Source organism: Trachurus trachurus (genome assembly GCF_905171665.1).
Source record: "Trachurus trachurus genome assembly, chromosome: 6".
NCBI classification, from domain to species: Eukaryota; Metazoa; Chordata; class Actinopteri; order Carangiformes; family Carangidae; genus Trachurus; species Trachurus trachurus.
In genome coordinates this window covers 30064454-30076698 of record NC_139897.1, presented here as the reverse complement: position 1 = coordinate 30076698, position 12245 = coordinate 30064454, and the positions used below count along the sequence as shown (strand labels likewise).

General features: G+C 37.6%; 1 protein-coding gene across 1 annotated transcript in view; it reads left to right on the top strand.

The window, feature by feature from the left end:
- Positions 1-12245, top strand: part of LOC310987927 (protein NLRC3-like) — a gene marked incomplete at both ends in the record, with an annotated part of 313828 nt that overhangs the window by 270207 nt on the left and 31376 nt on the right. The gene's annotated exons all lie outside the window — the stretch shown is intronic.

The following is a 12245-nucleotide window of genomic DNA, read 5'->3' as shown; positions in this document are numbered from 1 at the left end:
TATCACCAAGCTAAAAGTCTCTGAGCCGCCAGCGTCACCGAGGAGAAAAACACATTTTAAACAAATTCACTGTTCATGTTCAACTTTACAGGCTGTTTGTGAGCTGGTCACAGGTAAACAGACACAACAAGAAACACAACTGGAAACAAACATAATGTTGTAGAGACACTGAATATAATGAATTACGTGTGATTTATTTTTCTTTGTGGTTTTACTGAATCAAATAAAACAATTTGAATCAGTTTTATATGTAATGTGCATTTCCTGCTGATGTAGAGCAGCACAAAAACCATCAACTACTAACCCTACCAGCTAGTGATTTTTTCTGTTAACATGACGCTCAGTTCATGACGTTTGTAGAATAAAATTTATCTTCACTTTGAGACTGATTATTTTTATTAGTATATATTTCTATAATTATTACCTAAATGCTGTTTCTTGGAAACTGGAGCCAATTAACACTCAGGACTTCATTTTCGTTTATTAGTGATCATTGATTGGTTCATGGATTGTTTGGGATTTGATTGGCCGTGCACATTCCTGTTCGACTACACTACATGGTTGTATGGTTTCAAGCTGACACAATAAAATATAAAATAAACATGAACTCATGTTGAAGACCATGTTTCTTATTTGGCAAGTCTGACTGTAGCAGATGACAGCAGGTACGAGACAGAGTTGTTTTAGAGGCAAATGCAGCCGGAACTATTTGCTTCATGTGTCGTGATGTTACATAAACGCTATGATTATTTCATAGTGTGGTGAATGTGCAGGTCACAACTTGTCCCCCAGAGCGTCGTGGAGTTGTTGGATTGTGTATTTGATGAGTTTGATGAGGGACAGGGGACATGTACCGTTCACTAGGGGTGTGCATTGGCACTGCCCTCACGATTCGATTCGATTACGATTCAGCAGGTAACGATTCGATTCGATTCGATTCTCCGATGCATTGCGATGCATTGCAATGCATCAAAATTCTACTGCACACAACATGGCAAATTTTTCATCAGTCATGAAATATTGAACAACAGATTTTATCGGCTGCTATGTATTATCACTCTCCTGTATCTTTGACATAAATGTCATAAAATAAAATAAAATTGAATGGTACAGGTATTGGATATGGGATTTTCAAACCTGAAAAAGAAAACATAAATCACTTCTAGGGCTGCCCCCAAAAATTAGCCGACCACCCTGGTGAAAAATTAATGTACTAAGTGTACTAAAATTTAGCATACTTTTGTGTACTTCAAGCCGCACTAATCATCATTATATTTCAAGTGTGTTTAAGATTAGTTAACTTGAAGAGTGCTAAATTGGAACAACTAATTTTGTGTTAAGTATATTTAAATTGTAATTAAGTTGTAGAAAAGCTCAACTTAAAGTGTATTTAGTGTACTTTTGTGTACTAAAGTGGAACAACTTAAAGTATATTTAGTGCACTTTAAGTACATGACATTTCATGTACTAATATATGCCTAATTACTTAAATTAAAGTGTACTTTGTTTGTATTATAAGTACATTAAAAATTAGATGTTAGTGTATTAAAATATATACTTAATTATACTTTTGGTATACTACTTTCTACCTTCATGCAAATGTGTTACAAGTATACTAAAGGCTGAAAGACTTGTGGGACTACTTCCAGGTAAAAAAACATACTTTAATGTATTTAAACCACATCCAAATTATAATAATACATTGCAAATAATACAGAAACTTGTACTATCTCTAAATGTATAAACATTTACATATGGCTTTTAAACATTTTCAAAGGAAAACTTTAATAACACATTTTCAAATATTGCTTCTTTCGTACATAGGAAATAGAAAATAGAAATAGGTTTATTTCAGGCAGCAGACCTAAACATTACAAATAAACCTTTAAGGACAATTCCAGGTGAATTCAACTTGGGGGTGTATGTTCCTATCATTTTGGGTCTAAAAGAAGGAATGTGAAGATTTTCAGTTTAATCGCTCCTGTTTTGCGGTAGCTTGGTCTGTCCCCGCATCGCTACGGCAGCAATGAATGGGAGTGGATGCAAGTTCCGCTGGTTAGCCTGTTTACATCCCTCAAAGCCACATTTTTTTCCACAGACAGCGTCAGATGGCGACTCAAACATGTACCGAGAAGTTTATTTACTTCAAGCAAGCCGACATGCTTGTAAAACTAGATCTAATTCAAAGTCTTGTGCGAGACCCTGCTGCCGTGCTCGGTGCATTCAGGTGCAGTAGGAGCTACCTTTTGTGTCATAAACACAGGAATATCGACTCTTTACTTGCTTCAAGTGTACATTTTTTTCAACAGACAGCGTCAGGTGGCGACTCAAACATGCGCCGATACGTTTTTTTTACTTGAAGCAAGTCAAGAGTTGATATTCCTGTGTTTATGACACAAACGGTAGCTTTCTGACTACCCCTGAATGCACCGAGCACGGCAACAGGGTCTCGCGTGAGACTTTGAATTTAGATCTAGTTTTACAAGCATGTCGGCTTGCTTGAAGTAAAGAAACTTCTCAGTGCATGTTTGAGTAACCATCTGACGCTGTCTGTGGAAAAAAATTGCGGCTTTGAGGGATGTAAACAGCCTAACCAGCGGAACTTGCATCCACTCCCATTCATTGCTGCCGTGGCGATGCGGGGACAGACGCAGCTACCGCAAAACAGGAGACGTTAAACTGAAAATCTTCACATTCCTTCTTTTAGACTTAAAATGATAAGAACATACACCCTCAAGTTGAATTTGCCTGGAATTGTCCTTTAAAGAAGGATAAGCAAAACACATGTACATACACAGTGTAACACAATTCTTACCCAGGTAAGTAGGAACATAAAAAAAAAAAAAAATTGCAGCTATGTTTGAAAGTTCAAGTCACCTCTTTTTTCAGTCATTCCCAGTATGAAATGTTCAGTCCACTGAGGAAGTGAAGAGGATCTATCCTACCGCATGGTTGAATGTGTTGGATATGTGTATGTGTGTGTGTGTGTAATGAAGTGATGAAAGGATCCAGGTTTTTGATTCTTTGCGGGCACCATATCTCTAGTTGTCCTCCAGGCTGTGGTTCGCCATCAAACGTCTCGATCCAGGCTCCAACATCCGGGTAGGTCCAAGGTTCAAAGGATCCAACAGGAAAACCTGACCTATGATGAGTAATGTCAGAACATTCTCTTAATTCTCTCAACTCTCACTCATGAAATACAATATATAAATCATGTTAAATCCACTCAATTCACAGAGAATATTTCTAACTGAATAAACATTGTAATATGACACCACACCCAATAATATCATAGCAACATTCTCAAAATATCAGAGATTAAGTTATTAAAATAACTTCTCCACATCAATAATATAAAAATAACGTCTTCACATAGTAATAAGCATGCAAATATAACATTAATACCAGTAAGAAGACGTACAGTGTGCACCTTCTGCCATGTCTTAGCATAAAATAGTGACTCGGCGTGCTAAAAACGCAGATACTGTGCTAAATCATCAGATTTTACAGTTCAGTGTGCAACAAATTCTCAAAACGTCTCATATTGCACCTTCAAAATGAAGCTAGTGCTAGCTTTAACGCTAGTGATTCACACGAGTGGGTAAGGTCTCTGGTATTAGCACTGATTAGCACTGGCGGTTAGCATTTAGCATGGAAAAAACGATTTCTCACCGATGCGTTTTAGTCCAGTCATTTTATGAGAAAAGGTTAAACAAATTGCAACAGAAGCAAACTCAACTGATTTTGTATCCTCAGCATGTCCTGATTGAGGGAAAAAAAGCCCCGAAGAATCCCATTAGGGGAAAGTTTTGAAAAACACCCAAACATATCCCATTTATACGCATATAAAAAAATGTTTTCACATGAGTAGGGTAAAATTTTTAACCTTTAGATATCTCCATGAAAATTACTGAGTTGATTACTTACATTAAGACAAACAAAAAATGTATTACAAGTTTTTTTTAATTCTTTGTTAACATGAGCAAATTTGCATACATTTGCATAAATTTGCATAAATAGCATCGTTTTAACGGCACATGTATATATGAAGTTGCTGTGGTGGTACCGGCATGAAAATTGGAGTGAGTTGACTCCATCGGTCAACCAACAAGTTGACCACTTTAAATTTCAAGATGACTGTAAAATCCCCTGATTCGCACAAACTGAAATACGCTGCTATGGCCGGGTTTTGGTTGATTTTTCAAGACAGCCACATCCTTAGTAGAGCAGGTATGACATGAGCCAACAGTGCATAATCCAATTACGTATGGCTAATTTGCATACATACAGCACCTGATCTAAACATTGGGTAGAGCAGGTGAAAATGTCTTGTTCAATCTTGTTAATATTACAGTTAAAAAGCTTAAGGAATGGAACCAATTTAGGCTCATGAGCATTAATAGAGACGGAGCATGTCATACCTGCTCTACTAAGGATGTGGCTGTCTTGAAAAATTGCAGTCATCTTGAAATTTAAAGTGGTCAACTTGTCGGTTGACCGATGGAGTCAACTCATTCCAATTTTCATGCTGGTACCACCACAGCAACTTCATATATACATGTGCCGTCAAAACGGTGCAATTTATGCAAATGTGTGCAGATTTATGCAAATTTGCTCATGTTAACAAAGAATTTCAAAAAACTTGTAATACATTTTTTGTTTGTCTTAATGTAAGTAATCAACTCAGTAATTTTTATGGAGATATCTAAAGGTTAAAAATTTTACCCTATTCATGTGAAAAAAATGTTTTATATGCGTATAAATGGGATATGTTTGGGTGTTTTTCAAAACTTTCCCCTAATGGGATTCTTCGGGGCTTTTTTTCCCTCACTCAGGACATGTTGAGGATACAAAATCAGTTGAGTTTGCTTCTGTTGCAATTTGTTTAACGTTGACCCCTTTTTTGGCCTAAAATTACTGGACTATTTTCTTCTTGGTGGAGATGTCGGGTCCCTCTAGCTTCACTCTCACAGGTCCAGGGCGTCACCGGAGTTATCCCGTAGTTTTTAATCACTTTTATCAACTTTTACTAGTGTCTCCTCTTCACAAGCTAAGTGTCGTGCTCGATGCGGGGCTGCTCGCTCTCCTGACAACGGCTCCGGAGGAAGTGAACCTTGTTCTGAGCAGGTCAAGGGGCGGGAGCTTCTTCCCGATTGGCTGACAGCTCATCTCCAGCCAATCTCTTTCAAAATAAACGTATAAAAAAATATTTTATCACTGTTCAATTTCTTTTTATAGGTAAGTATCTGTTTTTAATTATTAACATAACTTAGTATTTATTAATTAACTTTTTAAATATGAATTCAGCTGTTTTAATATGCAATCAACACATTTTTAATACAGACTTTTAACCTTGGTTACAACAGACATTATAACATTAAAACAATGTGCTTAAAGGGATATTTCAACATTTTGGCAGATTTGCCCGTTAATCCCTAGTCTTAGGGATAGGGTTCGTTACTTTTACTGTAATTGACGGTAACCTACAAGCTGTTTTTAGATCGGCGGGGCAGAGACATGAGCTGCTCAGCTACCGCTACGGAGACTATCAAACACACAATCTAACAACTCTACAACGCTCTTGTGGATGATTGTTAAGTGTTAATTAAGTGTATTGTTTCATGTGATTTCATGCGTGTAAGGTTGTAGCCTATCTTTTTTTTTTTTTTGCCAAACACACAGCACAAAATTTAATAAACGGGTTTAGGTGCATAGGCTAATACCACTTTCCAAAATGTCCTGAAGTAGGCTACAAGCATAAATAACTTCACTTTATAATTAAACTCAAATGTAACTTAAAATACACTCAAACTTAATATTACAGTGTTGATATTAAAATGTATACTTTCAAAATATGTTATCATTGTATTTTACAATGACAATTTTAGCATACATTTTAAAATATATCAAAAGTATGTGTGAAAACAAATTTCAAATAAGTACACTTTAGAAATTACACATAAATTTCACTTTAAGTATATTTTAGTTTAATATATTTCTATAAAGTGTAATATAGTATAATTATTTTCAAGTGTGTTAAAAGTGTTAGCGTGAAAGTGTGATGTTAGTGTAATTTTTATATATTTATATAAAGTACAATTTGTATAATTACATTTTCAATATACTATTCAAAATACGAATATACTTGAAATACAATAAAGTACACTTTTTTTTCACCAGGGCAAAATTTCATTGGTCGATTGGTCGCAGGAAAAAACAAACAAACCTTTGGAGCCGTGTCTTGTCAATATTAACTCAAAATCAATATGACTTAACTATATGAAAGACTACGGGGCTTTTATTTTGAAGGGCCCGATACAGGAAGTCGTGACACTTTCTACACGGCACGGCAGGTCTCTCTCTCTCTGCATCAGAGACCCCCCAGCCTGAGCTCAGTCACTCACCCTGCTCTACTGTGTTTATTGGTGATAAACGGGCGTACTGCCTGTAGTAACGGTAAAACCCGACCGGCTTGTTGAGTCTCGGACCCAACACGGCCGGACTCATGAGCGTTAATTAATTAATTCTCGACCCGACCGCGGGTGAAAAAAAAAAGGAAAAAGAAAGCCAGCGGCAACACTGCTACTGCTGGTGCTGCTGCTTAGCCTGTAGCTACAGGCTGCGCATGTCGTTGCTCCGGAAACGCCCCCGGAGGTAATTGAAACTTCACAACTTTATTTGAGGCCAGAAAATAAACAGTGACATAATCGATTATGGCACGTTGCCGCATCGATGCTGAATCGTGCATGTCCCGCATTGCAATGCATCGCCGAATCGATTATTGTTGACACCCCTACCGTTCACCTCCATTGTGTTCACTGAGCAGCTCACGTCTCTGCCCCGCCGATCTCAAAACAGCATGCACTGATAATTAAAGATGATGAACCCATATGACTATATAGGATTATGGTGATAGGAGAATTTCCCAGAATGTTGAACTATCCCTTTAACACATTGTCACCCAGTCCACAAACCAGTGGCTGAGCTGCTGGCAGGAGGATCTGTCAGGCTGGATCAGGCTCCATTAAACCACTGGATCATGTTTCACACTTCACACGCTGCTTCACTTCCTGTCTGAGTCCTGACGTGACCTCTGCCAGCTTCTGTAGCTACTGATGCTGTCATCAGCTACACACATACTGTCATTTATGGGCGTAATGAAATCCAGCTATAATATAACCCCTTAAATAATCATAAAATTGCAATGAATAAAAATATCTACAAGCAGCTGTGAAGAAGTTGTTGTTTTCATTGATTTATTTATTTTTGCAAGCAACCAAAAGTGATATTTCTAATAATCTGAGGATGTGTGGCTGGTTGCTAGTTTGCTGGTAGGAGGTAAAGCTAGAGGAGGACGCCACAAAATAAATGTGCTGGTAGCAGGATTTATCTGATCTGAAAACTGATCTCAAGCACATTTGGTCTTTACATTGATAAAAGGAAAAGGTTAATCTACCTCTTTATTTTGGCATTCCCACATAGGCTGTATGAACATATCACACCACCCCTTGTCATTAATACAAAGTTAATGATTTTGTTCTCTCCCCCTGACAGAGGCTTTTACAGGGGATTTTAAGATAAAGGTGTGTGAACACCTGCAGTCACTCCACTCTTCTCTTCTTCATGTTTTCCCCTGAGATGGTTTTATAGGAACTTTTTTTTTAACGCAATTAAGGATTTTATTTTTCCCACAACATGCTTTCAGACTAAAACAAGGCACACAAAAACAGCAGTGACCTTGTACATTGTACAATATAATCATACCAAAAACATGAGGCCTCAAGGACTCATTAGCTTCCCCCATATCAAAAAATATCAATCTGTCCATCTCACAAAGGGTATTTCCAAGAGCATGGCAAACAGCAATTGTGACACCTATCTACAAATCAGGTGACCCTCAGGATATTTCTAACTACAGGCCAATCAGTATTCTACCTGTAATATCTAAAGTAGCAGAAAAGCGGATAGCTGAACAGCTTACATCTCATCTAAATAACAGCCCCTTTTCATTGCATCCAATGCAATTTGGGTTTAGAACTCACTACTCCACTGACTCTGCGAACTGCTTTCTTCTTGAAAAAAAAAGATCTATGATGGACAAGGGAGGTGTTGTTGGGGCTGTTTTCCTCGACTTGAGGAAAGCATTTGATACTGTAAATCATAAAGTGCTCATTTCCAAACTCTCCACATTTAACTTCTCAGACGAAGCCCTTGAGTTAATAAAGTCATATTTGTACAATAGAATTCAACATGTGAAGGTTCACAACCACTTATCCGATGCTCTAAATTGTCCAACTGGTGTTCCGCAAGGATCCATTTTAGGACCACTTTTGTTCAGTTTGTATATAAATGATTTGCCCTCTATGCCCTGAAGTTGAGACCCAGCTTTATGCTGATGACACGGTGATATATGCACATGGCAGCTCAAAACAACAGGCCGCAGAAAAACTTACCAAGGCTTTGGATGGTGTCACAGCATGGCTAAATAAGTCTTGCCTCAAATTAAATACGAGTAAAACAGTCGGACTGTTCTTTTCAAAAAAGTCAACTTCGAGTCCAGATCCAAACATAACTCTACTGGGTGAAAAACTTCAAATTGTAAATAAGCACAAATGTCTTGGCATACTGATTGACCAACAGCTGTCCTTTAAATCCCATGTGAAGACAGTCTGTCATAAGATTAAATTTAGTGTATCCAATTTAAGATTTACTAGAAACTTCATGACCATGGATGCAGCAAAGCTTTATGTAAATGCAATGATTGTTTCACGTTTAACATACTGTTTGACGAGTGTTGCACAAGCAAATAAGACCACTCTCAAACCGCTTGAAACATTATACAAACAAAGCCTTAAGATCCTAGATCGAAAACCTAACTCCCACCATCACTGCCTCATTTTAAAAAAGCATGATCTTCTGAGTTGGGATAATTTAATAAAGTATGCAAATCTCTGCCTGGTCTTTAAAATACTGCACAATATTGCTCCTCCTCCTCTCCAAACATTCATAACCCAAAGATCAATCAATGACAGGGCAACCAGAGGATCAGCTCGAGGAGACTGTGTTGTTCCCATGAGAAAAAGTGTCTTTGGCCAAGCTGCCTTCTCAGTAAAAGCAGTGCAGGACTGGAACTCAACACCAGGGTCTATTAGAGAAGCAAACACTCACTATTCTTTTAAAAGACAGTTAAAGCAGTGGTTAATCAATAATCAATCATGTAATCACTAATCATGTAATCACTAATCATGTAAATCACTAATCATGTAAATCACTAATCAATCATGAGGCTATTTGTGCTGTTTCTCAATGCTTGTAATCATATGTCCTGTTTTTGTTTTGTTTTGTTCCTGTTTGTTTGCTTGTTTGTTAGCTTTGGTTCTCTTGCCTAATGCAATCCCTGTAATGTCTGATATTGTTTGTGCTTATGTTTTAGCTCTGTGTGTTACTTGCATGTGTTTCTAGCCATGCTTTCTACTCTTGCTTTCTCTCGCTCTTCTTCTCTCTGTCTGCATGTTATGTCTGCATGCCATGAGCTTTTGTCATGCTGTATGTCAGACTTCTTACCTGTTTTACTTGTTATTATTATGAGCTTTTACTACTAGATAGATTACTAGATTGTTATGTAAGTTGTGTCTTGAAAGTACTTAATTGTTGCCCTTTTTTTTGGCTTTTAGGTTGCCTTTAACATCTGGCCAGGGACAACGGACGAAAACTAGCCTTGTTGGCTAACTCTGGCCCACTTACAGTTTTTCTTTTAACTCTGTTGATTAGTGGTGCACTGTCCCTATGAAATAAACTAATAAATGAAATAAATGAAATGAAATGAGGCAGCTCATTACTATTATTATACAATGCAGCCGTCTGATACAACATAGAAACATGAGTCTGTACTTCACAGTTCCCTGCCCCCTGCTGACGGTCCTGACAACATAAGAACAACACTATCCTTGTTATTAACTTTTATGTCTTGTTTTTGCTGAATGTTTGTATAGTTGTGCATATTTGCTATTGTCTTTTAACCTATCTACCTCCCCCTCCCCTCAAGAAGTATATGCCTCTTGTCAGGCCATCATTGTAAATAAGAACTTGTTCTTAATTGATTCTGCCTGGTTAAATAAAGGTTAAATTAAAAAAAACACACAGGAGAAATACACACATGTTCTTCTGACAAGCGGCAGACTGGAGATCTGTAATTCATATTTAACCTTTATGGTTCAGTGGTTGAAATAAACAGCAATAAAAACACCAGTCTCTCCACTCAGATCATGTGCTTCCCCTCCCCTCCCCCATCCTGTTTAAAGATATTTTTCACCTTTGAACCAGCAGTTGTGTCGCAGTTTATTTTCTCATGTGAAGGTAAGGTGAACACTTTGAATATTTTCTTCGTTAATACCTGTCGTTACCTGAGTTCTCTGACCTTCAACTTCTCGTTGTGTTGTTGTTCTATTATTATGATGTGTTATTATAACTAATGTTACTGTAGCTGAGTCAGAGCTGTAACTGTCTGGACCGACAGAACCTGTTGTTGGTAGAAGAGCAGAAACAGAGTTAGTCGATGGTCAGTAGTGGCACAGAGTGGTTATTTGTGTGCAGCTCCACTCAGAGCCAGCCAAAGACTAGGGCCTCACTTGGGCCCCAGAAAAGCAATAAACTTTTTTAAATCTATAGTGCATACCTTCTATCAATCCCTAGAAAATGCCTGTGTAATTACAAAAACTCCTAATATATATATATATAATTGTCTCTCTTAAAGTCAGTTGCTGACTGTCGTTGCACAACAACAGATGACGTGTTTACAGCAAATACATTGTCTGGTGCTTTATTTTGTCACTTTGAGTCGGCCCATATGACATTCAGTATCTCAAAGAGTACTGTCCTGAAATGAATTTGGTTCCATTTCAGATTGAAAACCACTGATGGGTAACATACAATGGTAGGATGATGATTCGTAATGACAGATTAGAAAAATGAAATACATTTGTAGTAGGTGCGTAAATTATGGCAGTAATGGATGGACCCAATATAAAAGTTTGCTTGTGGCCCCATGGAGGCTTGGGGCTGGCTCTGGTTATTGATGACTGGAGGCAGTTTTACCACTTGAATCAGCCTATGGAGGAGGCGGAGATGAGCCGCTGTTCATGACGCCATCTAGTGGACTGATAGTAGAAGTACAGCAGCTGATGGCAGCTTCCTCTTCCTCACTGCTGTGTGACTGCATTCAGCTGACACTGATATGAAGCAGAGAAGAAGAGCCAATTTCATTTCATTTCATTTCTTTATTTATTGAATTGGGACAGTGCACATTCATCAACACTGACGCATTAAGTACCAGTGTAAATGTGCCGGACTTAGCACAACTGCTAAATTTCAGCCGCAGTCCCAAGGCAGGTTTCTAAAAAACATAACACAGAATTTTAAAACCTTGTGATGACAAGTCATACAGTGGACAATTACAAGACAGAGCACAGACAGACAATATCAAGGCAGAACAGACGCAGACAAACAAAATAAGAACAGACAAATTTGACCCACAGTTAAAGAACAATATACCATACATGCCCGGGAACAGACATCAGTTTTAAACAGTATTTAAACTATATGAGTGCATGTCTGATTTGTTTTTAACCAATGTTTGAGATGTTTTTTAAAGACTAAATAGTTGTCACAGTTTCTGATGTGTGGTGGTAACTTATTCCAAGACTGTGTACCTCTTACAGAACTGACCATTTGACAAAATTTTGTTCTGCGCCTTGGTACATTACAGTCACCTCTTGTTAGAGCTCTGGTTCTTCGTCCTTCATTATTTTTTCTCTGAATAAATTTATTCAGTGGAGGTGGGGCAAATGCGTTTAAAACTTTGAAGATGAGACAGACATCCATAAAAATCTGATAGCTGTCTAAATCAAGAATGTTAAACTTTTTTAAAACATTACAATAATGAAAATGAAGAGGTTTCCTGTCCAAAATCTTAACTGTCTTTTTGAAGAGAGACTTGATGGGTTTCAGTATACTTTCTGTTGTGTGTGTCCATGTTGTAAAACAATAATTTATGTGTGAGAATATCATGGCATGCATATAGACTTTAGCCGTCTTGGAGGTGAGAAATGGTCTTATGTGGTAGAAATTCGACAGGTTGAATTTAATGATATTTGTGATTTTTTTAACATGTGCTTTAAATGATAGTTTTGTGTCGAAGACCACTCCAAGATATTTAAACTCCTCCACTACATCAAGGCTCTCTCCAT